The following is a 23,045-nucleotide window of genomic DNA, read 5'->3' on the forward strand; positions in this document are numbered from 1 at the left end:
TCCACACAAACCGGCTCCAGCACATCAATAGAAGCTGTTGTCAATAACTTTTCTACAGACCACCCGTAAAATTGTGAATTATTTCCTTACACTGGATATTAATTGGCATTTAGTCCTTCATCATGGCACAGAAAATTTATTTTAATTTATTTCACATTAAAGAGTGCCTGCTATAGACAAGATGCTATGCTAGTTCTGTGGGGATTGCAAAGATCCAAACATGATCCCTGATTTCCAGAAACCCACAGTCCCTTAGAAAGGGCAGACCATACGCAAGAAATCGTAATACAAATCTGGCCATGATTAGTGCTATATTAAAAGCACAAATTTAAACAGGAAAACAGGAGAGGAAAAAAACACCACATAAACATAGCAGAGGAAAATACCTCTATTTCTAACAGTTTTAGATCAAGTTCAAGCCAGTCAGTGAGTTTTTAAAAATAGAAATAGAACATTTGTGCATACTTTTAGTTAAAAGGAACAAGGAAAAAGGAGAATTTATAAAGCTTTAAACTGAGTCTCCCAAAAGATGATGTGATGATTCTGTTCCAAACTGATAATCATAGTGAACCAAACACTCCTTTTTCTACTTCCAACAGCAAGGTCATATTTCTTTTTCTGTTCCTACAGTTGAGCTTGAAATGTCATGTGACCAGATCAGCCTAGTATTAAGCTTTACAATCTCCAAATGTTGTAATGTATTCCCAACCCAACCTCCCAAAATAGTATCCCATAATAAGCCAGTACTGAGCAGCACTAATTAGGAAACACTTACCCTGTGGCAGCCACTGTAAAGTGTTTCATTGTTATCACACTTAAATGTATGAGGTCCTACTCTTTCTGGGGCACCTTTCTTCCCTAAGCACTACTTCCAAAGAAATCTTCCCGGCAACATCAACCTATGGTCCCCAGAGGAAGGAACAGGGTCCCCTGCAATGGCTGTGAGCGGGAGATGCCTTAGAGAAATGAAAAGGGCACTGGTCCTGTGGGCTGTTGGTGGTGGAGAACCAGTGAGAGCAAAACACCCAGGAGGAAGAAGCCAGAGTCTAAGCAAATAAGCCAGGGGGACCCCAGAGAAAGAGAACCAAGCATGGCTTTCTTGACATAAGAGGAACCATTTATGGCCTAAGGCATTTTGGGATCTAAGTCTGGCCACAATGCTTGCTCTTGAACAGGTCTCAGTAATGAAGGATCTTAAGGGGAAAAAAGAATGTAGAAAAGAACAACTGTTATCAGGCAAGAGAAGTAATAACAGCGAAGATAATACATCAGTTGTAAAGACTCCCAGTTCTGTTTCGTTGGCAAAGATAGGTCTGAAACGCTCAACCACCAGATCAACTGCAACCTAAGGGATGATGATGTTGAACTTCTCTGACCTTCCTGACTTCAGTCAACTAAAGCTTGTTTTCTGTCCACCACCCAAGCCCCTTTATGAATATGCTAAGGGTACTTCCCTAATTTTGCTGTTCGGGAGACACTGCCTTGGGACAGGTCTCTGGGGTTCCCCTTGCTGCAAGTAATAAACCCTTCTTTCTCCCGATCTTTGACTTGGTTGTGTCTTTTGGCTCCACACCCACCATGAGGTGAACTCAGTTTTCGGGTAACAAGGGTATTTTTCTGGAGACAGCATTAGGGAACATGATAACATTTAACCCAGGGAAGGAAAAATTTGATGCAGGGCCAGAGAAAAAGGGAGTGATGGAGTGAATGAAAGAAAAAGAAGTCATGTCCAGTGCCTAAAGTGGTTTCCTTGTGCAAAGCTGGGAAATCCAAGATGGAAGCAACAGATAAGACATCTGTCAAAATCTTTACCTAAACGAAACACTCGATATGAAGTTAAATGATGAAGACAGGAAGAAAAGATAGGAGAAGTGAAGAGCAAAATGGAGGCAGGAGGATACAGAAAAAGTCAGGTGGAAGGCTACTAAAATGACCCATGAAGATTTCAGATGAACATAACCAAGTTTGAAGACAAATGACGATGGAGAAACTGCAGCAATGAGGGCAGATGATTTCCCTCAAGGATCTATGCACAGAGGAGCATCCCATCTTAGAGAATCTGTCTTCCTCTGCCTGGCAGACACCATGGCGGCACTGAGGACAGAACAGCTCATTTTCTACCCTCTTCATCCTCCTCACTCTGGGAAAAAAGTAGATCCTGAGGCCAGCAGGAAAAGAGCAAAGTTCTTAACTGTCATTTCTTCTTACAAGGAAGAGAGACCTAATATTAACTGAACTTTGTTAGCTTACACAAGTCTATTGCAACCCTGAAAGAGATGCTAGTACGTCCACTACAGAGATGAGGAAACTAAATCTCAAAGAGGTTAGGTTACACAATTTGCCCCAAATAATATCCAGTTGGGATCAGAACCCAGATCTACCTATTCCAAAGTCATTCATCTTTCCTCAACAACATGCCACATCCCAATCTAGCCACTGATGATTTTCAAAGCCATTTCTTGTCTGTTGGCTTATTTTTACTCACATAAAAGCCTGTGATGTCCAAGAGAGATGCCATAATCCCTTTCTGAATGGTTGAGGAAACGGAATCTGAAAGTCTGTGATCAGTTTCAGTGTGAGGCTGGGGAAGGACTGACCCCCGGGGTCTTCTCATTTCTATGCCTTGCTCTTTCCAAGATAATATATCTCCCTTGTCACAATTAAGCTCAGTATATGGCCATATCCAGAGAACCCACTAAAACACAAATAACTCTGTATTTTTTACCCCAATTGAAAGTGTCAAAGATTTACTGAACTTACACCACGTTCCTAGTAGTGTACTGGAGTCCAGTCCCCTGTACCAGTGTCATAAAGAGATTCTGGGAGAAGGGTATAGCTCAGTGGTAGAGCACATGCATGCTTAGCATGCACAAGGTCCTGGGTTCAATCCCCAATACGGCCACTAAATATACATACATACATACATACATACACACACACACACACACACACATACCTAATTACCTCCCCCAACAAAAAACAAAGAAAACGAAAAACAAAAGAGATTCCACTGACATCCAATATTAGAAGACAAATGCTTTTTGAAAATAATCTTTTTTTATGATCACAAATGATTTTTAGAAATGATCTTTTTTCTAAATAAATAACCATTTTACTACCGTGCCCAAAGTAGGTTACTTTATGACTCTGTATTTTGACAAATATGAAATCACTTTCTTCCTGTTCTCTCCCCACTGCCACCACCCTGGTTCAGACATCCGTCACTTCCCAGACAGACCCCTCAGCTGAAATCACTGCAGAGCTAGAAATCACCAGAGCAAAGCCAAGTACAAGTCTCAGGAAGAAGGACAATTTTGGCAAACAAATTAAATTATTAGATACAAGCCTGGATAGAAGAGAGCTGAAAAGAAGATTATTATCAAGTCATATGACTACCATGTTAAGGAACAGGAATGGGACATGAATTTAAAACATACCTAGCCAAGCTGGCCATACTTTCTAATCTATCCAAATAATGTTAAAACCACAGGGTCTCAATGATCTCATTTTCCTCCAAAGGTCTTAAAAACACTATCACCTAGAATTTACCAAACACACCCAGCCATCGTTTATCCAATCCACCCTCCAGAGTGAAAACACAGATCTTACTATTTAATTTCTATGTTCAGAAACTCTCCATAAATCTAAAGCACAGTCTCTCTTACCCTTTGTTTCCCCACATCTATACTTCAACTTTGTTAGTTATCATATGCAAATATCTTATTCATCTTCATCTTCCCCCTACTTAACACAGGACCTGAGACATTGTAGATATGGCATATTAATGTGGCATTTTTGCTTATAGGCAAAGAAGAGAAACTAAAATCAAACCTGATTAAGCAGAAAGTGGAATTTGGCTTACAGAAAATTTCAGGCACATCTTCTGCAGCCTCAAAGATGTAGTCAAAGCCTTGTCTCCATCTACCACCTTCTTTCTGTATGTTAGTTTCTTCCCACGGACGGGCACTGTTTTGCAGATAAGATGGCTACACACAACCCTAGATCCATCTCTTCCCAGCAAAAAGGGGACTTCTCTTTGCTAATGCAGGAAAGTGATCTGGCCTTGCTTGAGTCACACCCTCATCCTTGATTGGTCCCCATGATCGGCCCTGTCTGAATTATTTCTCCCTCTGTGGCTCTTAGGGACTGGAGGGTAGCTACAACAAACACTGCTACTGACCACTAGAACCAGGTGCATTTAGGGAGAGGAATTTCCCCCCAAAAGTCATATAGTACCAAGTAGACAAAAATGGCAAATATCTTTTAAACTCAATACATTATAAAATCTTAAATCAGTGCTTTAAGAGAGTACACCCAAGTATGCACAGAAACCACATACTGTGACCATGATGGACACTGAATATCACTGTATGTTTGAACTTGACGATTAACCTCAAAAAGGTGTTATGTGGGACAGTGCTACAGGAAGAGCTTCCCTCATGGGAAAATGTCAAACAATGATGGCCTCTGTTACCCAGCACTACCAGGAGCCCATGATTTCCTCAAGACAGCTGGCTGAAGCTAACTTTAACTTGGAACATTGTGATTAAAGTCCCTCCCTTTGGTTAATTCCCTAGGCTCCAACCAACACCCTTTCCTGGGTTAGAGATCCTGTCTGTGTGTGGAGAGGTGACTAAGATTTGACTAAGCAGTTCAACTCTAATCCGAATGCCTCTGACCATTTAATTCCAGCTGTCAGGGGGGGAAGAAAAGCATTCATAATGCAGAAATGATAGGGTTCAGAGGCTGGATCTGGCAGCCTGCTCAGCCACCTCTGAATAGACCTTCCAGATGAGGGTATACGGTCACGGAGTTCACAGAGGTGTTAAGTACCAGAGCATTCCTGAAAAAAAAAAATTCTTTGGAATGAAGGTTTGAAAATTACACTCATTTGAAAGTCAAGGAAAGCCTAAAAGGCGAGCCACTACTGCTGGCTTTTGTAGCAGATACAGCAACATTGTCTGTCCCTGGGAAGATAAAACCCCAGCCTTGTCTAGACGCCCCCTGTCTGCAGGTCAGTCTGGCTCCCCCGTGACCACCAAGAGAACGGAGGACACTCAGAGGAGGGACACATGACCATCTTTCCTGATTCTCTGGCCACGATCTGCCCACAGCAATCAAAAGTTTATGTAGTTAAAGGATAATCAGAGGCAAAGTATATTTCCTTAAAAGAGTCGCAAAAGTCAGACATTTTCTAATTATTCGCTCAAGAGACTGGTCATCTTGAAAGAAAGTTTCCGGACTGTAACTTCTAAACTATCCTTAATACCTTTACTCCTTCAGTGAAGACCGACAGTAGAGGCAAGGAATAAGGACTTGACCACTAGACCATTTCATTTCGTCTGTTTGTTTCCTGAGTAAAACACGAATCGCTGCCTTCATTCAATGCATCACAACCCTTCGTGGTTAAGACTGAATCTTGGTTCACGAGAGAGCAGATTTCAAATCCCAGTTCTGGTTCGTGTCAGCTCTGACACCTTGGACAAATTACGTAAACTTGATAAACCTCAAGTGATGTAAGGTGATGGCATTAAACCTATTTGACAGGATTGCTGAGAGTATTAAATTAGGTAATACATACCAAGTATTTGGGACAGCGTGTAGTATAGAAGGTAACATCCAACAAATGTTACCCTTAATTTATTTCACTAAACACTGCTGAGAGTTCCCCACAAAAAGTATGCAGCTTCAGTTAGTTCAGTAGCTTGTTCACTTGGGGTAAATTAGTGCTTATGATTGTGATTTTACTTTACACACATATGATAGTCACCTTTGCAGGTGAGACTTCCCTAATCACAGAGTGGAAAGAAATATGTATTATCTGACACTGTTCTATTAAAAAGGTAGTCTCACCCAGGTTTCCATGATTTCCAGAAGCTCTGGAACAAACTGGAGAATCACCAATTTGGAAACAAAATATATAACTACTCTGCTTCTAGAGTGGGTGGTGACTTGAGTGGAAAAGGCCCAATGGGAACACTCTGAAGCATTTTTAGAATAATCTACTGCACAGTCCTGGTCCCACAAAAGACCCCAGCAAGGAGAAGAGGTCAGAACTCATCTTCAGTGATGACTATTCTAAATACTGAATAACCCCTTCAGCATTAGGGAATGAAAAGTGTGTGTTTTCCTTCCATACCCATCTGAGACCCTTTGTAGAAGAAGATAGGCAGGTAGACAGGAAGGAAACTAGAAGAAGAGGGGTGGAGGAGGGAAGGAGGCACCCACAGACCTTTAGCAGTAGGGCACAGACTCACTTTTTGAACATACGGGGTAGAATTGCAGGACTTCATTCATACCTTCACAACTGATCCCCCCGTGATCAACAACATGGCACAGCTTGTGTTTGTGTGAGAGATTTTTTCCAGTTTTGTGTATTATGTTGGAGATAAGGTTTAATTCTTGGGTCTTACTGGCATGGTGCTATATCCTGCTTGGTTACATGTGATGGTAAATATACATCTATCACAACTGATGCTCTCCATAACTCTCTGGAGGTGTGGAGATGTGGTCCTCCCTCATCCTTCCCAACATGAGAAAGCAACCATTTCCTATACTAGGTGCCCTGTCCCCATGTCTTTTTTTGACTTACTGCTACCAAAGTTACACTCTTTCCTTTCTCTAAGACCCAAGCCAGTTTATCAACAGTCTAGGACAGAGCCTAAGCCAATCCAAGGTCTAGACTTTTGTGACTGGATTACTGAGATTCAGGGGAAGGGAGAGTGAGTGAGAGAGAATGAGTGAGAGAGAGAGAGAGAGAGAGAGGGAGAGAGAGAGGTGCACACCACCTCTTCTATTCCCTAACTTAAAACTTCCTCACCCACCACCCTACCTCTAGGTATGTCAATCCTATCTCACACGACAATAAAGCTACATTAGTCAAGACAATATGATCTGCCATAAAGATAGATTTTATATATATATACACATACATGTGTGTGTGTATATATATATATATGTATATATATATATATACATACACGCACACATACATCAGTAGCACAGAAGTAAACTTTTAATTTACAGTTAATTGAATTTCAGTGAAACTGCCAGGGCAACTTAATGGGGTAAGGATAAGCTACTCAATAGCCAATGCTAGAATAATTGAATATCCACATGCAATAAAAAGAACTTAAGCCCTTACTTCACACCATACAAAAAAAATTAACTCAAATGGATCACAGACCTAAATATAATGTCTTAAACTATAAAACTTCTAGAAGAAAGCATAAGAGAACATTTCCATGACCTTATGTTAGGTTAAAAAGTTCTTAGATATGATGCTAAAACTATAAGCCATATAAGAAAAAAAATTGGTAATTTTGACTTTATCAATTAAAAAAGTTTCATTCTTCAAATGAACCATTAAGAAAATGAGAAAACAAGTCACAGAATGAAAGGGAATATTTGCAAATCATATATTTGATAAGGACTTGTGTTCAGACCATATAAAGAAAACTTTCGATTCAATAATAATAAGATTAACAACCTAAGTTTTAAACAAGCAAACATTTGAATATATATTTCTTCAAATAATATTTATATGAAGAGCTACTGAGCATATGAAAAGCTGCTCAACAGGATTAATCATCAGGATAACGTAAATTAAAACAACAAGATCCCACTTTGCACCTACTAAGATGGCGATATCAAAAAAGAATGACAACGCCAAATGTGGCAATTATGTGTAGAAACCAGAATATTTTTGACAGTTTCTTGAAAAGTTATATACACTTATCATATGACCCCACAGTTTCTCTCCTAGATATCTACTCTAGAGAAATGAAATCATATGTATTCGCTAACATGCTTGTGGACGTGTGCTGGGAGAATATCAGTGGTATAGGATGAATTGTGGGCTCCCAAAATTCATATGATATTGCCTTAACCTCCTGTGCCTCAGAATATGACTACTTGGAGATAGGGTCTTTAAAGGTAGTGAAGGTAAAATGAGGTCATTAGAGTAGGCTCTAATCCAATCTGACTGGTGTCCTTTTAAGAAGAGGAAACTGGGACACAGACATTCTTACACATGGAGGGAATACCATTTAAGGGCGTGGCGAGAAGTTGGCAACATACAAGCCAGGAGAAAGACCTCAGAAGAAACCAAACCTGCTGACATCTTGATCTGAGATGCATAGCTTCCAAAATTGAAAAAAAATGAAATTCTGTTGTTTCAGCCACCCAGTCTGTAGCGCTTTGTTATGGCAGCCCTAGCAAAGTAATAAAACCAGCCTATCAGGATCTGTGCCTTCTTCCTAAACAGCAAAATGGCCTGACAGACTCACATTGCCCCTTAGTGTTCTACTATCCATATCCCGTCCCATGTTAACATTGCCTAGCATCCCAAGACATTTTATCATTCTTACTTTCAGCATATCTCTTGCACAATCTTTTGAATGTGTTTCTCTTCTCAGATAAGTACTTTTCCAAAATATATTTTCAATGTGTACTTTCATAAGACAAACTTTTTGAGGTTTTACATGGCTGGAGATGTTTTTCATTGCCCCTCACATTTGAGTGGCAATTTTGCTTGATGTAAAACTCTCTATTCAAAGTTAATTTCCTTCAATATTTTAAAAATATTACTTCATTGTCTTCTTGCATCCAGTGTTGCTATTGAAAAATCTGATATCAGTCTGATTCTTGTTTCTTTTTAGGTGATCTTCACTTTCTCCCTGGAGGTTTGTAGAATTTTTTCTTTGTACTTCATGTTCTTATATATTATCATAATATGCGTAGATGTGGGTTGTCCTTTCCTTTCATGTTTGGCAATCCATTAGCCCTTTCAATCTGAGGTCTTCCTCTTTTTTTAAGTATGAGTAATTTATGTCTATTATTTCTTCAGATTATTTCCTTCCATATGTCTTCACTGTTCTTCTGGGTATCTTATTACGAGATACTGGCACTTGTACTTCCATCTGCTGTAACTATCGGCTTTTTTAATTTGTTTATATGTTTGTTTTCTATTTCTTTATACATTCTGCTGTTTTCTAAAAGAATTTCTCAATTTACTCTTCCAGTTTATTAATTTATTTTTCAGTTGTATCCCATATATTTTTCTTCATTGAAACTTATACTTTATATCTCCATTGTTTTATTATCATTTTGTCTTACAGCTAATATTTATTCTCTTGGAAGCTTAAGTATTTTTATCATATTTGTTTTAAATTCTTAGTCCACTTTTACTAATGTTTCTATCTCACAGGATATATGTAGCGCTCTGGTGTCTAGTTATCTGGGGCTTAGAGCTCATTTTTCCATGAGAGTACCAGCTGCTCTGCCCAGTTTAGACAAGTTAAAAAAGAGAGACTAAGTCCCAGTTTAGAAAGCCTAGGTACCACCAAAGTGATGTGAATTACTCTAATTTGTAGCCAACTGATCAGGCAGCTCCTCTGGTCGGGACTCCTCCTTGAACCTCAAGAGCAAGATGTACTAGGGAGAAGGTTTTAGTCTGTGAGCCCCGTGAGTCTGAAGGGTAGGGATAAGGTAAGCTTGTCAGCCAGCACCTGTTTTCACGAATTCCTCCCCCAGCAATCCTTTTCTGCTGCCCTGCTACTACCTGGGGTCATCTATCTCTGCAGTGAGTGGAGGAAACGAGAGCAGAAGAGAAAAAGCTTCACTAACCACCTTAGGATACATTCATCCTCTGGCTGCAACTGACCTGCACCAGCACAAGCGGTCTTCTGTCCCCTCAGAGGTTTATTAAAATCTGTTGGTTGGTTTTATTCCTTCATTCTATTTATTTATAATCTTTTCTTCAGGATTACTTTTGGGGAAAGGGTAGCATCTTGACAGGAACCAGATCTTCCTGCGTAAGTTAGACATGGACTCACCACCATTGATAAATGCGTGTGAAATTATTTGTTCACTTATAATAAGACTGATAAATTAAATTCAATGAAGATTATACTCTAAGTCCCCCAACACCGATCCCAAGTGTCATTGCAATTATCTCTTTTCTTCCATTTAAAAATCAATCTCTAAAAAGTCCATGTTCTTTGACACCCTAACCCTGTCAGTCTGTGTCATTCATTCATTCACTGCCTCTCTGTCAAGAGCTCCAGGGGCCACATTCCTGACAGGGTTTCGACAGGTTCTAGGATGTCAGACATGTTGATTAGCGTTTCTATTTGCATTTAGCCTGTTAAGAACTTGCTAATTAAAGTTACAAAAAAAATCTCCCAGTTTCAATCAGTCACTAGCATAAAATTACCCACATTGTTTCTAATACAGCAATAACTTTCCTCGTAGAACATTTCAATCTGTCATTTCCTCAGAACTCAGTCAAGCTTCCTGAGTATTGGCCGCATTCATTTAATTCACAATGGTTCCTTCAGTTCACGCCCCACTAACTGAATTCCTTCAGGCACCTTCCTGCTCAGTTAGCTTCGGAATGTGGTGTAGAAGAAACAGCACTAAACTTTAGGGTCAGGTTCTCACACGTGCTGTTACTAGAAACTGTAGCAAAATCACCTCATTGTCCTCAGTTTTTCATCTACAAAATGGGGTCAAAATTGGAAACACTGACATAAATAATCACAAATGTTCCAAATTCTAGAGTATACATACTTTATCCAGGCTCAACTTAAGCTCATATGTATTTCTCCAGACTAGTTCATGTCATTTTCTACTCACTCCTTCAGGCTGTCCTTTTTTCCCCTCCTATACTTATTCAGTGCATCCCACACATCAAAAACAGTGTAGATGGGCGTCCTGATACATAATTTTTTCTCACCCACACAAAACTCATACACTTAAAAGTTAATCAAATATTTATCCACCCTCCCCGAAATACATAATGAATTCAAAGTTATGAGTTTTTGTTTACAATTTATGTATACTATTTACAATAGACAAGACATGGAAGCAACCTAAATGTCCATTGACAGATGACTGGATAAAGAAGATATGGTATATGCGTGTGTGTGTGTGTGTGTGTGTGTGTGTGTGTGTGTGTGTGTGTGATGGAATACTACTTGGCCATAAAAAAGAATGAAATAACGCCATTTGCAGCAACATGGATGGACCTAGAGTTATCATACTAACTGAAGTAAATAAGAGAGAGAAAGACAAATATCATATGATATCAATTATATGTGGAATCTAAAAAATGACACAAATGAACTTATTTACAAAACAGAAACAAACTCATAGACATAGAAAATAAACTTATGGTTACCAAAGGGGAGAGGAGGGAAGGATAAATTAAGAGTTTGGGATTAGCAGATACAAACTACTGTGTACAGAATAGATAAACAACAAGGTCTTACTGTATAACACAGGGAACTATATTCAATGGCTTGTAGTAACCTGTAATGAAACAGAATATATATATATATAACTGAATCACTATGCTGTATACACAAACTAATATAACACTGTAAGTCAACTATATTTCAATTTTTTAAATGGGGAAAAAAGAATTAAAAAGGGTTTTATTATCATAATTTAGCAATTCACCATCTCGAACTTATAGAGCAGAATCCACCATTAAAAATTTCATTATGGCTAAGCTCCTATCATTATTCCAGACCACCATCTCCGGCCAGTTCAAAAATCTTAGGAAATACTTTTTTTAATGTCTTCATTTAGCCTTGACCAATGAACCAGAAATCAGAGTAGCCTGCTTGCCTGACAATGCTTTTGGAAATGCACTGAATTATTTTGAAACTTCTTAAAAAATGTTTGGGTTCAGTGTAAATTGGGAGCAAAGGATGACATTGGCTCCTAGTTTATTTAGTAAAGGCAGCTGCCTTTTTGAAGTACAACTAAGCTGAACTGCTACACAAAGTTCAGTATGCCAGGCTCTTAGCACAAAGCAACTATTTTTGCAAGTAACTTATTTTCAACAGCATAATGCTTGTAGATTCTGGAAGCTGCCGAGAGAATTTCCTAAGCTCTCACAAATGATTGGATTCATGAGCGCACTGGTCCAGCAGTTTCATCAAAGTTAAACAGGAAAATCTCAGCCAAGAAGTCCCAAAGCACACTCAGTTTCTCTTCAGAGTCTTCCCAAGTGGTCCTTCAGACCAACTCCTTGAATTCCAACACCAATGACATTTTTCAGTTTATGCTCCCAGGTCATGATATTTGTGTGATGATCTCTGACTATAAGCTTACAAACATTGAGTCTCTTGTGACTTTAACAGATAAAATGTGCAGCCTGTCTATAATATTTGAGCTCTTTTTCTGATTAGTTTAATTTGTAAACTCCAAAATTGCGTATCTTTGCTTAAACATATCCTCAAGTGTGTGTGTGTGTGTGTGTGTGTGTGTGTGTGTGTGGATATAGATAGCTGTATCACATTACGTATACACTAAAGTGTATGCCAGGAGTTAGCAAATATTTTCTATAAAGGGTCAGATAGTAAATACTTTAGCTTTCGTGAGCCATAAGGTCTCTGTCACAGGTACTCCACTCGGACATTGTAGCTCAGAAGCAAAGACAGAGAATAAACACATCAATGAATGGGCATGGCTGTGCTCCAACACAACTTTATTTAGAAGACATTCACGGGCTGCAGTTTGCTGACCCTTTGTCTTGGCAGCCTTTCCATAAAACAACAAGTCCAAGTAATTTTGTACATAATCTAAAAATGGGTTGGGTTTTTATTTAGCCAAGTGTTAACGTCTCTGTAAAGAAAGAGAATAGTTTGTACTTTTACTTCAACACAAACAAGCAAGCAGAGATGTATATTGGATTTAGGGTTTTCTTATAATGATTGGAAAGTTAAACACTGTTATGCTCAAATGCAATAATCACTATCATTTATATAAGGCTTTCTAATTTATAAAGTTCTTTGATGCCCTTTATTTCATCTAATCATTGAAAGAACACTAAGTAATAGCTGGGCCTTTTTTTTTTAATCTTCTTATTTTGTAGCTGAGGAAAATAGGAGTTTCATGATTTACCCAGAAAGCACTGAAGCCAGTATCTGAACAAAGGCCTGACACCAAAATCATACAACCTTCACCGTTCCAAAACAATGATAGCAAAAATAGCAATCCTGCTTTCAACAATAAGCTTGAAGACATATTTGATGAGTTCTGAATCCAGCAAGTGAGAATGCCAATCAGTTGGCATTTTTTTATTTAATACCCAAATCAATAAACAAAGCTGCAAATCAACACAAAGATGCAAATCAACATACACAAAGCAGTATGTACCACACAAAACATACCCCTAATTTGTATCTGACAACACAATCACAAATTCAAAATAAGGTTAATTGTAATAAACTGTTCCAGTGAACTTTTCCCGGCTCCTGTGATGACCAATTCCTTTTATCTCAATATTTTGAAAAAAACTATCTAATAATCCATTTTAGGATTTTTTTTTATCTAAAAAATTCAAATGTATTTGTCCATAGTTCCTACATTACAGATTTACGTGTAGAACTTCTGGCACTTCTCCAAATTTTCATAGTAAGTTGATAATTATTGAAACGATTCTGTTACTGCATCTTCTAGTTTTCCAGTACACAGAGTTGAGTGGTGTGTAAGCCTGAGACAGGAATGTATTGTGAGCTGTTAAATGAGTTCTTAGTAGCTGCCCCCTAAACTTAAGTGTCAATTTAAACTTAAGCAAGTGAATGCCAAATTAGAAAAAAGAAAGAGAAAAAGACGGAAAGAAGGAACGAAGGAAGGATGGAAGGAAGGAAGGAAGGAAGGACGGAAGGACAAAAACTGAAACATTTCTGCCTTCTCTGCTTTGGTTAACTTAAATGCTCTTCTTTTATTGTTCTTCTTAGTATAAAGATACTTGTTTGGAAATTTATGTCTATAGTTGCAGAATTTTAAAAATATAAACGCATTTTCCACCCTTGCCTCCCATATCTCATTTTTATTGGCTGTGCAACTTTCACCTATTCACCTAAAGATTTGTACTTCTGTGCCTGCTTTTTCAAAATATGCTTTATTAATCTATAGATAAAGGGGGAAAAAAGGTTTTTTTCCCTCAATAATCACTACATTTTTCCATAAAACATCAAATAAAGTTGTTTCTTAGGATCCTGCATATTTACTCTCATAATAAAACTGTAATGTGTTTAAGCAGAAAATGCTCATAACACCTCCGCCCCTCAAGTGCTGTGTGATTGTGTATAAAGTTCTAAACTTCTGAAAGTCTCACTGCCTTATATGGGTCATCCCAGAATCAGATCGGAGACAAGGATTTTGATGCAAGTAACTTATTTGAGGTGGTGGTGGTGGGAGGGGTGATCCCGGAAGCATCATGAGCTAGTGAAGTGGGACAGGGAAGGCACTGCTGGTCCGTCCCACCCCACCCAAGCCTCTCTGTGAGACTGTGTAGAACTCAGCTCAGAATTGTCCCATCAATGGGCGTGGGAGCTGTGGTATTTACACACCTACTCCTGTCTGTCACTAATTGGAGGCTGCTCCTGAAATGTTAGCTCTGCTACAATTCTGGCCTGCCTGGAAGTCAGAGGCCACTCTCACACAGAGAGGCGACCCAAGAAGCTGACCTCGTGCAGGAAAACCAGCCGCAGATAACTCCCCACCTAGAACAAAGGCATGTGAGTAAGGGCACAAACAGAGATTGCTCTGCTCAGTTTTCTCCTTTTCTAACGGGGATAAAAATATTCGCCTCAATTACCTGATGATATGGTTGAAAAGATTAATCACAACTTATATTTATACACCACTTTGTACTTCACAAAGTGTTTACACAGATATTTTGTAATACATTCCGCACACATTTCTATAAGAATGTTACACAGTTGACCCTTGAACAGAGTGGAGGTTAGGGGTGCCAATCCCTAAGCTGAAAAAAAAATCCACCTGACTTTACAGGTGACCTTCTATGTCCGTGGTTTGCATCTTTGGATGCAACCAACCCTGGATTGTGTGATACTGTAATACATTTTATTTTTAAAAGTCCACATATAAGTGGACCCATGCTGTTCAAACCTGTGCTATTTAAGGAACTCTGAGGCTCAGAAAGAATGATTTGCCTCACATTACAAAACCAGCAATGAGAGAAGATGGGATTTGAACCAGGTATATATCTATCATTTCCAAGCTCTTTTCTTTGCACCATTGCATGTATGAATGTTCTTTGCTAAGTGCAAAGTACTCTTAGAATATAAGGCACAGCTATTCCTCAGCAGGGGTCACACCAACGAAATAAATAAACCTATTATTAAATATTCCTCCTATTTATTATCTAGATAGTGTTTTTTATTGAAATACATTTGATGCACAATATTATATGAGTTACAGGTGTACAATACAGTGATTCACAATTTTAAAGGTTATACCCCATTTATAGTTATTATAGAATATTGGCCATATTCTCTGTGTTGTACAATATATACTTGTAGTTTATTTCATACTTAATAGTTTGTACCTTTTAATCCCCCGACCCCTTTATTGCCCTTCCTTGCTTTCCTCTCGTTGCTGGTAACCAATAGTTTTTTCTCTATATCTGTGGGTCTGTTTCTTTTTTTGTTAGATTCACTAGTTTGTTGTATTTTTTTAAAGTCCACATACAAGTGATATCATACAATATTTGTCTTTCTCTGTCTGACTTATTTCACTTAGCTTAATACCCTCCGAGTCCATCCATGTTGTTGCAAATGGCGAATTTCATTATTTTTTATGGCTGAGTAGTATTCCAGTGTGTGTGTGTGTGTGTGTGTGTGTGTGTGTGTGTGTGTGTATGCCATATCTTCTTACAATGAGAGGCTTTTGTTATTTGTAACAAGTCCCTTTCAACCACACCTGAGTCTATGTTTATGCTTTTGCTGTGGGTCCTGGTGCACATGAGATTTTGTGCGTGCCCTTTAAGAGTGAAATCTCTATTTCCCCTACTCCTGTGCGGCTCCCACAATAAAGCCCTATCGGCCTATGTTTTGGGGGCTGTCTTCCCATTGCCAAACCCCCAGCCTGGGGAGCCTGATGTAGGGCTCAGAGCTCACATTCTTGTGGGAAAAGTTCTGCAATATAGTTATTCTCCAGTTTGTGGGTCACCCACCTGGGGGGGTATGGCATTTGATTACATCATGAGTCTGTCCCTCCTACTCATCTTATGGGAGTTCTTTGTTTATGTCTTCAGTTGTAGAACATTTTTTTCTGGTATGCTCCAGTCCTTTTCATTGATAGTTGTTCTGTAAATAGTTGTGATTTTAGTGTGCTCATGAAAGGAGGTGAGCTCAGGGTCTTTCTATCCACCAGCTTGGCCCTGAACTGTTCATATACTTTGTATATTAACTTCTTATCAGTCATATCATTTGCAAATATTTTCTCTCATTTATTAGGTTATTTTTTTGTTTTGTTGATGGTTGCTTTTGCTGCGCAAAAACTTTTAAGTTTAATAAGGTCTCATTTGTTTATTGTTGCTTTTATTTCCTTTGCTTTGGGGGTCAGACTCACAAAAATATTGCTCTGATTTATGTCAAAGAGTGTTCTGCCTATGTTTTCCTCTAGGCATTTTATAGTTTCCCATCTTAACACTAGGTCTTTAATCCATTTTGTGTTTATTTTTGTATATGGTGTTAGAGAATGTTCTTATTTCATTCTTTTACATGCAGCTGTCCGGTTTTCCCAGCACCACTTACTGCAGAAGATAGCAGGTTTGTTTGTTTGTTTTTTTAAAGTCCATTAGTGAAATGAATGAACGACACAGGTATGTGTTACTTCTGATGCTGGTGTGGCCAACTGGGGAAAAGTGTATGCATACGATCAGCTTCTCTGCGAGCCACTTAATTAAGTCAAGAAGGAAGCAGTACCAAGGCACATCCAGGAACAAAATCAACCAAAGGAAAGACAGATTTATAAGCAGATTGAGAGCTCCCCCATTTTTGTAGACTCACTATGCACATTACCTTTCTCTAAGGAGCTCATAAAAGAAAATTAAGTCAGTCTACAGCCTTCACATAGCCTTGGCTGCCTGAGAGCTGAGAGGAGCAAAGGCTGATCTACCTTGGCTTCTGGTTGAGTCCATCTATCCACCAGAAGAGGGTCAGGAGACTCCTCTTATGTAGCAAAGACCTAGGAGAAAGGTAGAAAGCATACACCCACTGTATTCACTAACCAAAATGTTTTCATTAACTTTGTTTACATTACTGACTTGTTCTAAAACTATTTCTGTTCTAGCAAGCAGGCAGTCACTCAGGGGTTTTTCAGTGAATAGTATTGGCCCATTTACTTTGCACTCTTGTACATTTATTTCCCTTCATTTATTAGATTTCTTAAACATACCCACTGCCCACAGATCTCTGGGCATAGGTTCAAAACTAAATGGCACAATTACATGAAATATAATGGCTAAAGAATATAATTTCATATAAAAGAAGGGTGAGTAGGTAGGGAGTGGAAGGATTTTATCAGGGGAGCCAATGCCAAACCACAAAGGTGCATCTTGAACCACACCCTGCAGGCACTAGGCACAAGGAGTTATTTGCTGGACTCAGTAAATTAGCAAAACCCGTAGAAGTCTGAAGTTGGATTTAAATTTATATGCCAGTAGTTCAAGTGAGATATAAAGCTGACCAAAAAATCATCCCTCTTTCCCTAACCTGTGGTTATATATTTATGGTCAGGAAAGCTAAGAGTAAGTCCTGGAGAAAAAAATCACTAAACTCATCTCATACAGATAGGGCTGAAGTACACAAAATGGAGAAGGAGTGGTTAACAGTTAACATTTATTGAGTACTTACTACATAGCAAGCACTGTTCTAACAGATATAGATATATAGATATGGACATATTCATCTAAACCATACAAGAAAATTTTGAGGAGTATTTTATCAATGAGGGATATGAGGCACAGAGAGTTCAAGTAACTTGCCCAAAGTCACACAGCAAGTAGATGGGGGAGCCAGGATTAAATTCAGATAGTCTGACACCAGAGATGGTTATGCTATATTGACTGAAGGGACTAAGCATATGTTCATATCCCAGTGAAGGATGTGCCCATTCATATAACGCTTTTTTTGTTTTTTTGGCAAGGGCACCCTAAGACATCATCAAGATGGATTCAAGAGTGGGGAGGCCTGTTTTCCAAGCTACTTTTTCTCTCTTCTTTGTAGGTAGAAGAAATCAACACTTCTTACAGACCTTTCCCTCCCCTTAGTCTTTTGTTTTTACTCCTCCCTTTTCATCCACATAGTCTCTTCTTAGGGGCCAATGCTATGGCAAAGCAAGTAGGGGAAAGCCTAGAACAGGCATGGAAGAAGGAAGAGATGGTGGGATTACTCTGTTCCCACCTGAGACCCTAACCCTGATCTTGACTCTGCTGGCCTGAATATCAGTATACAATATAGGTGTCTATGTTTTAAATGACCTGCATTTATTTCAATTCAATTTAAGCAGCACTACATTGTTATAAGTGAAATGGCATTGGATGAGGGATTCTGTCTCCAAAATAGTAACTTACTGATCATGAGATGATGCTTGAACAAGTTACTTCATGTTTCTGAACCAAGTTTTATATAGATGACAGCAAAATATGGTAAGGAGGTATAACTTTATTCCATATCCTAGAGATGTTGAGTATTATTTAGCTCAGGGTTTAAAGTAATTAGAACTTCTAAAAATAAAGTAACATGGATGTGTCCAGTTTTGGCTCCAACATGTAAAGAGCTTAGAAATCATCACTCCCATCCTTAAAACAAGAAAAAAAAAAAGGAAAAAAAAACACCTAGAAACCAAAAACTTCTCTTGGGCCCATTAGAGAATTGAGGTTGTAGGGCGAAACAGCACCCCAAATCAAACCACTAACCACCCAAAATTGGGAGAGACAGGTGAATACAAAGAATCACAGCCAAGATCTGCATAATTGAAGCAAAAGCCACTGGAGCCATAAATTGGTAGAAACCCATGGGTAGTAATTCTGAAGAATTTCTGGAGGTGTAGTGAGGACTTGCATGAGAGGGAGAAACTCCCAGAGGCCAAAGTCAAGGAAGCTCCCTACCCTTTTGTGAGTTTTACCTCCAGGAATCCTACCAGGGTCTCATGGTGAAGAGCTAAGAAATATGTGCCCTGGCTCTGGTTGCAGGAGATGAAAAGTGACCATCTTGAAATACACCCAGAACATGGTCCACAACAATGGCCTACTCTTCAGGGGACAAGAGCTGGAGCATGATCCCACCTAAGCAGTTGAGGCAGGAGATGTTTCCCTGACTTTACTCCTTCCAGCCTTTCTGCTTCACCAAAGGAGGGTGGAGGTGGCACTAAGAAACACTTGTAAAGGTAATAGCCCAGGGTCACAGCCCCACAAAAATATTTAAGATTTAATCATGAGCTTATAGAATGCTTCCCCTCCTCCATGCCTTACCAGCACATTAGCAAGGCTCTGGTGTAACACTGGACTACAGGAGCAAGAGCTGCATGATACAGGAGTTCTTTAAGGAGGAGCTCTTAGGGAAGCCCAAAGACAACAGAAGGGGCAGAAATAAGGACACTTGAGGAATTCAAAGCTTCTGTCATCTATAAATACAGCAAACATTAAACACAGCCCAGCTCCTAGCCATCTTACCATAAAAACTCACACTAAATGCCTCTTAAGTTCCTAATACCTGATACATCATGTTTGGCTTTTAACAACAATTACCATGCTAAAAAGGCAAAAAAGAAAAAAAAAGAAAAAACAAAAACACAATCTGAAGAGACAAACAAGCATCATGGTCAGGCTCAGACATGGTACAGATTTTGGAGTTACCAAGCAAAGAATTTAAAATATCAAATTGCATATAAAAATATCAAATCATTATGTTGTACGCCTAAAACTAACACAATATGGGAAGCCAACTATGCTTCACTGAAAAATTACTAATATAAAAAATCTTTTTAAAAATAGAAGATTGGGGAAACAAAATATATATATAAAATAAAATAAACAACTATGATTAACATGTTAAGAGTTCTAATTTTTCAAATAAAAATGTGCAAAAAGAAACGGGTAATATAAGCAGAAAGATGGAAACTCTAAGAAAGAATTAAAAGAAATGCTAGAAATCCTGTCCCTCTTTATTGTGGATTGTCCCTAAGATGTTAGCCAGGTTTTTTTCTTTTTCAAAACAAACACTGAAATGGAAATAAATAATGCTTTTGATAAGCTCATCAGAAACTGGACACAGACAAAAAAAAGAATCAGTGAACTTGAAGATGAGTCAATGGACACTTCCCAAACTGAAATGGAGACAGAATAAAAGAATAATACTAAAAAAAAAAAAAAAAAGAAAAAAAAGATGAGAACATCAAAGAATTGTGGGACAATTTCAAAAGATCTAACATATGTGTAATTGGAATACCAGAGGGAAAAGAAAGAGAAAAGAGTAGAAAATATTTGAGGTAATAATGGCAGAGAATTTACTAAAATTAATCCAGGAGGCTCAGAGAACAACAATCAGGAAACTTTTTTTTTATATCCACGCATAAGCACACCCCATTTAAATTGTAGAATTTCAGAAACAAAGAGAAAGTTTTAAAATAAGCCAAAGGAATAAAAACATCCTACCTACAGAGGAACAAGAATAGAATTGCAGTGGACTTCTCATTAGAAACCATACAAGGAAAAAGAAGGTGAAGTGAAATATTTAAGTACTGAAAACCAAAAACCACCAACCTAGAATTCTATATTCAATGAAATTATCCTTCAGAAGTGAAGGAAATATGACAATCTTCTTAGATAAACAAAAATCTAGGGAATTCAAAGCCAGCAATGAACCCTACAAGAAATGTTAAAAGACATTCTTTAGGGAGAAGAAAAATTATGTAAGCCAGAAACATATTTACCTAAAGAAAGAGCATGAGAAAGAAGTAAATAAAGGTAAAATAAAACCTTTCATTTTTCTTATTCTTAATTGACCTAAAAGAGATTCGTTTAAAATAATAGTACAAATGTATTGGTTGATTGGAGCATATGGACAAGTGAAATGAGTTAAAGTAATGTTTAAGGGACATGGACAGGGAGAAAAATTGAAGTTACATTGTTTTACGGTACCTGCACTATAGGTGAAGCAGGATATGAATTTAGGTTAGTTGTAAATTTAACCTGCAAACCGTACCTAGGAAAACCATAAAATTTTAAAAAGTAAAACCAATATCCCAAGAGAGAAAAAAGTTGAATAATATAAAACGCTCAATCAAAATCAAAGAAGGTAGAAAAAGAAGAAGAAAAAAGAAATGAAGAACAAGTACATGACACTAAAAAGGTAATAAAGAAACACTATGAACAATTCTATGCACACAAATAGGTGTAATGGACCAATTCCTTGAAAGACAACAATTACCAAAACTCACACAAGGAAAAAATAGGTTACTTATTCTGAATAGACCTATCACCATTAAATTTAATCAATAATTAATAAATTTGCAAAAAAGAAAGCTCCAGACCCAGATAGTTTCACTGGTGAATTATATCAAATATTTAAGGAAGAAATTATATCAATACTCTACAATCTCTTCCAGAAAATAGAAGCAGAGAGAACACTTCTTAATTAATTCTATGAGGCAAATTATCACCCTAATATGAAATCTAAATAAACAATGAGTTTTAGTTAACAGTAATCTCTCAATATTCATTCATTCTTTGTAACAAGTGAACTGTACTATAAGATGTCAATGATAGGGGAAATTAGGTATGGAGTATACAGTAGGTCTCTGTACTATATTTTGTAATTTTTCCATAAATCTAAAACTGTTCTAAAAATAGTCTACTTATAAAAAAACAGTAACACGAATACATGAATAATCAATGGCTTTTGTATTTGGGTGTACTGAAACTCCTTGTCTATAGAAATCAAATTCAGATGATAAGTTAATTACCTGACTCTTTAGTTGACTTGACATCTTTAGATTCAGCCTAAAGACTGTAAGGGCATACATCAGAGAGATTGCAGGCTCAGTTCTAAACCACCGCAATAAAGCAAATACCTCAATAAAGCGAGTTGCACAAGTGTTTTTGGTTCCTCAGAGCATATAAAGGTTATGTTTACACTGCAAGTCTATTCTGTGTGCAATAGCATTATGTCTAAAAAAAAACAGTGTACATACCTTAATTTAAAAATACTTTGGGGTTAAAAAATGCAAACCATCATCTGAGCCTTCAGTGAGTCACAGTAGTAACATCAAAGGTCACCGATCACAGATCACCATAACAAATATAATAAAAATCCAGAAGTCTGAACTATCATGTGAATTACCAAAATATAACAAAGAGACACAAAATGAGCAAATAATGTTGGAAAAATGGTGATATTAAACTTCCTCCCTCAACACAGGGTTGTCACAAAACTTCAATTTGTGGGAAGAAAAAAAAAAACCTAAAATATTTCGGAAGAACAATAAAGTGAAGTACAATAAAACAAGGTCTGCACATACTTAGAAAAAAACTAAGTCAGAGGGGGTCATTATCTAAGTTATTCACAAGAATGATCAACTAGTGAGGTGGAAAATTTGAACTTGAATCATCTTGATTATCCACAGCCATCGAATTCAACAAGAAATGGCTGGGTTTCCTCTGCTTTCAATTCGCTTCTGAATATGTGGTGATAAGGCCTCACCACCCTGGGAGACATTCGAGTTGAGCTCACCTGACAGCCGGGACCCTGACTTCTGCTGAAGGATCACACTCTTGCCAAGTGACTTGGACACATACAGCACGGCTGCCTTGCACTGCTGAAGAGAATGTTTCCCTGTGAGAAGGAAAATTAATTTAACCGGACTCTAGCCAGTGCCACCAAATCCATTAGCCTCTGGCTCTAGGGGGCTCACTAAGCCAGACGCCCCCCGTTACCACCACTTCCACAGGCTGTAGACCACAGCTCGGGGTTTACAATGCCAAAAGTAAGGTTAGCCTTCCTTCTTCCTGCCACTTATCTTTCAAGCTGGTGTTCCATCCCAGGAGTGCCCCCTCTAAGTAATGCAGTTCCCAGACCAGACCAGGGTGTGGAGAAAACGATGTAGACTCACTGCCACATACAGACTCTGAGACGCCATTGGTTGGGACATGGGTGTGAGGTGCCCAAAGGCAAAGTGATCTGAGATTTCCTGGACTAGCCATTCCGCACTCATTTTTT

General features: G+C 38.2%; 1 long non-coding RNA gene across 1 annotated transcript in view; it reads right to left on the reverse strand.

Moving 5' to 3' along the window:
* The window catches only part of LOC116285253 (uncharacterized), a 69,067-nt gene extending 46,420 nt beyond the window's left edge, over window positions 1–22,647 (reverse strand). Inside the window, exon 1 of the long non-coding RNA XR_012063335.1 lies at window positions 22,560–22,647. This is a non-coding gene — a long non-coding RNA (uncharacterized lncRNA). The remainder of the gene's footprint in view (window positions 1–22,559) is intronic.
* Window positions 22,648–23,045: the final 398 nt, after the last annotated feature.

Source organism: Vicugna pacos, chromosome 23 (assembly GCF_048564905.1).
Source record: "Vicugna pacos chromosome 23, VicPac4, whole genome shotgun sequence".
Taxonomy (NCBI): domain Eukaryota; kingdom Metazoa; phylum Chordata; class Mammalia; order Artiodactyla; family Camelidae; genus Vicugna; species Vicugna pacos.